This window comes from Aulostomus chinensis, chromosome 20 (assembly GCF_037954235.1).
Source record: "Aulostomus chinensis isolate RoL2024-O1b breed Wild chromosome 20, RoL_Achi_v1.0, whole genome shotgun sequence".
In the NCBI taxonomy this organism is placed as follows: Eukaryota; Metazoa; Chordata; class Actinopteri; order Syngnathiformes; family Aulostomidae; genus Aulostomus; species Aulostomus chinensis.
In genome coordinates, this window is record NC_141339.1 from 19,409,139 (window position 1) to 19,414,179 (window position 5,041).

Here is a 5,041-nt window from a genome sequence, read left to right on the forward strand (position 1 = left end):
GAGCCAGGACATATCAAAGGATGCTTTCACACCTACCTTTTTAGATCGGCAGAGTCGAACTCTGGTCCATGAAGCTTTTTCTTAAAAACAGGTGTGAAAACAGCAATCAAACATGAGTGAGGACCAAATCGACCCTGTTGAGGAGGTGGTCTCGGGGGGGCTCTGATGCAGTCCGTTTGTAGTAAGAACATGATCTAACCTCAGTTCCACCACAGTACAAATATTCGCAAGTTGTAGTCATTCATGCCTTTTTGGACACATCAAAAGATCCAAGCAAACAAACCACAGGTGTGAAAGAGCCCTAATACATTTTTTTAGGATGAATGATAATGACGCCATGTCACGTGTAAGTCCTGAGTCCAACTCTGTTTCAATTAAAAGCATCTCGCCAATGTCACGTGTTGATTCAAGTGCGTGTTCCGAACAGCCGGTGATCTAAAGACCACGTCAATGAGAAACTACCAGCAGCAAAACACAAAAGTGGTGTATTCAGTGACCACTGTAATCAGTCACTCCCACCGAGGTCCATTGCTGTTGCACCACACCAATCTTCAAGCACGTCTAGCGACAGAACATCCTAGAACCTACGCTTTGAGCTAAACTCTGTGGAAACTGTTCTGAAGAGGTTCTGACGCTTTCAAAAAAGTACTCAGCAGGTGACTGAATGAACCATCTGTCAACCAGTGGGATCAACTAACTCACGAAGCCGAGAGGGAGAACATCTTTTCCATGTAGAAAAGGTTCTCAGAGGTGTTCTTTGAAGAAAAAAGTTCTCTTCATTCCTGAAAGAACTGATGCTGTAGCAGCATCTCCGCTGACGTCTTCAGAAGTCACCACTGTTGGAGTTTAAAATTAAACAGTGTCTCCAGTTCATCCAAGAAGGGGGGGAATCTGATGGCTGACCAGTACAAGACAGCCATGTTTAACTATAAAGGTTAATGTTGGATCCAACTAATATCTTACATTGCATTCACCGTTTGTGAAAAGGGATCCAATCATGACAGTGACGGACTTCAAGAAGGCGTTTTGCATTACTTTCCAACCATTACTCTAACCACAAAGTAAACTTCTCCTGTTGTAAGATTGAGACCTGCCGTACGGTAGATCGGTGAGCGATTCGTTTCAGCTAAAGCATGTAAAGAGGGGTTTACCTAAATGGCTCTCAAACTTATCGACTGCTTGGCGGCAGCGGTTTTGTTCTCTCAATCCCAGACAAGGCAAAAGCCAGCAGTCATTAGCGCTCACCAATATCTGCTGCTTCAGTGCCACAAAGCACTCACGTCTCACAATGACAAGATCAGGAGGGGGTTAGCCACATACATGAGTAAAATGTGTGTAACCCGGACATTGTTAGGGAGAATGTTTGGCCTTTACACAAAGCAAGACCAGAGTGGCAACATTCAGCTTGTGGCAGGGGGAGACCTTTAAATGGGGGCCAGTCACTCAGCTGTCTTAACCTGCTGAATGGAGCCTCAGAAAGGAGGTACAGAACAGTTCGGTATGCTCTGAATACCAACAGGGAGAGAGTGGCAATATGAGGAAAAAGTGAAAGAGAAGGAGCTGGGAGCCAAAAGACACCTATAGGCAGGAAGCGAAGTGAATGAAGACGAGACAGTGGAAGACAAGGTCACCTGAAAGCCAGATGGTGATTTACTGCCTTCTAACTGACTCACGACGTTGTCTCTAATTGAGAGTCAATTATCTTTCGATGGCAGATCCAACCGATGGCCGGCTAGTCTTGAAGAAGGCTTTGTTGACGTCCCCAGGGCACGGGCAAGTCTGTGAGGCTCCACTCCGGTGACAAATCAATCCTGCTTTCTTTTCCCTGGAGAAGCGGAGGGGAAGGGCTGATTGTAAGAGGACACGTGACTGATGTCCAGGGACATTACGTACCTTTACACTTCAGCTGTAGAGGAAAGAAATGATGCTTTTAAAGGCTGATCACAAGGTGGGTGGTTGCAATTGATCATGATGTTTTACAGGAATAATGACGACGACGAGAAAGAAGAGGATTGACGAGCTCTTTAACAAGCTGTCAAGTTTTGTTTGAACATAACTGAACTCAGTTGTAGTGTTTCTTGATGCACTCTCTCACACACTGAAATGGACAAAAGTAGAATAGCTGGAAAATTGCTCATTATTTGTAAGCAAGATGTATGAGGTGACTACTCATCTGCTAATCAATCCTTCATTATCCTGTGGGCAGATGCTTGAAGCGGTTAGGGCTGTTGTAGAAAAACTCTTACACTGGGTCAAAGGTTGCCTGTGAGGAACGGCAGCGGCAGAATCGATGTATTGACAGTGTTGCAGCTGCAGGATCATAGCAGTATAAAGCCCTTTAGCACAACTATATCACAGGGAGTGCATAAGTGTGTGGTGTCATTAAAGAAACACAAGGTCTTTTTGGTGGAATACACTTGTTTATCATCTTCCTTCCCCAGATCCAAACAACTCTTTTGAGTATTGGCTAGCTGAGACTCTCACACACCAGCTGACCCCAAGTTAGCGTAACGGAACAAACGGTAGCAGATAGGCGGGTTGGCACACCTCAGGCAAAAATGCTTTTCTTCTCAGTATTCTTGAACCGCTTCAGCGTAAACTGTTACGTTCACTGCTTTTATTCATTTTTTTAATTCACCTTCATTTAACAAGGTAAGAAACCCACTGGGATCAGGATCTCTTTGAACAGGGCTGACCTGGCCAAGAGGTCAGCGGCACATGTCAAAAGAACAGTTTAGGAAGTGACAGTACAAATTAACAACATAGCATTTTCAGTAAAAAAAAAAAAAAAAAAAAAAAAAAAGCACAGGAGCTGTAACACAACAATAAAACAGCAATTTAAGATTTTAAAAACACAGGCCCTGTTCAATGGTCTCCCACTGTCTGTCCCTCAGGATAAAACAGAAGGCTCCAAGTGGGATAACTTCAGGAGTTTCACCTCAGTCTGTAGCGTATTCCATTCCGAGGGCAGAGTTCTTACCCAAGGAACAGAGAAAACAAGTGTAGTACAAGAATGCAAGGCATAGCGACTGCTTGATCCCTGCAATAAAGCACAAAAATAAGCCAAATTAGCGTATTTGCATGCACTCAAAGAAGGCAAGTTCAATCTCATATACATTTCACAGTGGTGGATGAGACGACTAAAGCCAGTGACAAATCTCAGTGCAGAATGATCAATAGTGTCCAAGGACTTGACACATTACATCTCCATCGTCAAGAATGGGCAAGATGGTCGCTGTCACTCATTTCTTTCTGACCCTGAAAGAGAAGCAGGTTCTAATCCTGAAAAAGAGCCCAAGCTTCACACAAAGTTCAGAGAACAGAATGTTAATATGGGCTTTAAATAAAAGCTCCTGTTCTCAGATAAAACCCAAGTATTTGTAATTCAAAACCTGCTGTATAGGTTTTCGTTTAGAGTTTACAATATTTGTAATGTTCTGTGGTAGCACCTCTGTATGGGGGAAAACCACGAGCTTGGTTTTACTTGTGTTAAAACCCAAATTAAGATCGTATAAACGAGACTGGATGACATTAAAAGCAGCTTGTAAAAGCTCAAAAGCCTGAGTGAGTTAGTTTGAACAGCAATAAATAACGGTGTCACCTGCATAAAAATGATACAATGCATTTGGCAAATTATTAGAGATTGTTTATATAGTTTGAAAACAAAATGGGTCCCAGCACTGAACCTTGGGGTACCCCTTTGGTAATGCCCAGAAAAGAAGAGGTAGTTCCACCTTCCTGAACATGTTGTGTTCTGTTGGATGATGGTTGGCAAACCAGGCAGCCGCATGCTTAGAGAAGCCAATGTGATGTAAGGCTTGTAGCAGGCTGGGGCAGGCAGACTAAGATATGTGAGAGAGGCTCAGCTACAAAATTAGCGGCCAACTTTTACATGTTTTTCTTTTTTTTTTATATCGGGTCTCACTGCTTTACTTGTGTCCGGCTTCTTCAGAGCATCGTTTACCTCAGTGACAGATAACAGACGATACAACTCAAACGGGAAAGTGATGGGTCCACTCATGGCCTGCGGAGCCAAGGCTGTGTTCACACTCGCCAGACCAGCATTTGTCAGTTCAGGGTTTTGCAACTCAAACAGGGATCCAGCAGAAACAAAATGATTATTAAAATGATTTAGTATGTCTGTCTTATCAGACGGTGTACCAGAATGAGTAATTAAAGAACTTGGCAAGTCATTAGCTGTCACAAGATTTGAAGATGATTTTATGACTTGCCAAAGTTTTTAAGGTCATTTATATTTTTTATGGATCCATTCAAGTAGAAGTCAGACTTGGCACTCTTAATAAGGGAAGTACATTGATTTCAAAAAACTGAGCCAGTCTACCTCTCTTTGTTTTCCGAGCCCTGGCCCAGCAATGTCTCTCTCTTTGAGACTGTTTCCAGTTTCAGAGGAAAACCAGGGATTATTGTGGCTCTTTACCCAAAAATTTGAAAGATACAAAACATTTAAACAAATATATAAAGATACAAAGATATAAAAAAAAAGAAATAAATTTATGAGACATTTTGTCCTGGTTGCCACACTAGCGCCTCCTCTGGTCAATTTGGGCAACTGCTCAGTGAGCTACATTTCTAACAAGGTGCAGTGATTTGACTCAGCACCTCAAAAGCCCCAACAGAACAAAATGGTTGACGACTGGACCTGAACAATGACTGCTACGACTAATAATGGCCGAATTTTTGTGGGAGGCTGATCACCTCAGGACAGATCAAGATCCTGAACTGTCTCTGAGTAGCTTTGACTGAAGTATGCTAACACTTCCCACCCACAACCATTCACTGTGCTAAGCTAATTAGCAGTCAGTCTGAGTGGGTCAAGCACAGAGGAGAGGACCTATATATTTTCTGGCTTCAGGTAGGATGGTAAATAAATGTTATTTACCAAAAAGTCTGCAATTTTCTGTAAGTAAAGTTAAGGTCCCATGGTTTCCCTTCACAGCTGTTGTAAATTTGTTGTTGTTGTTGTTGTTTTATGCGAGGTCTCATCTCCCATCATGGATGAAAACAGCTTGATGAGGGTGTG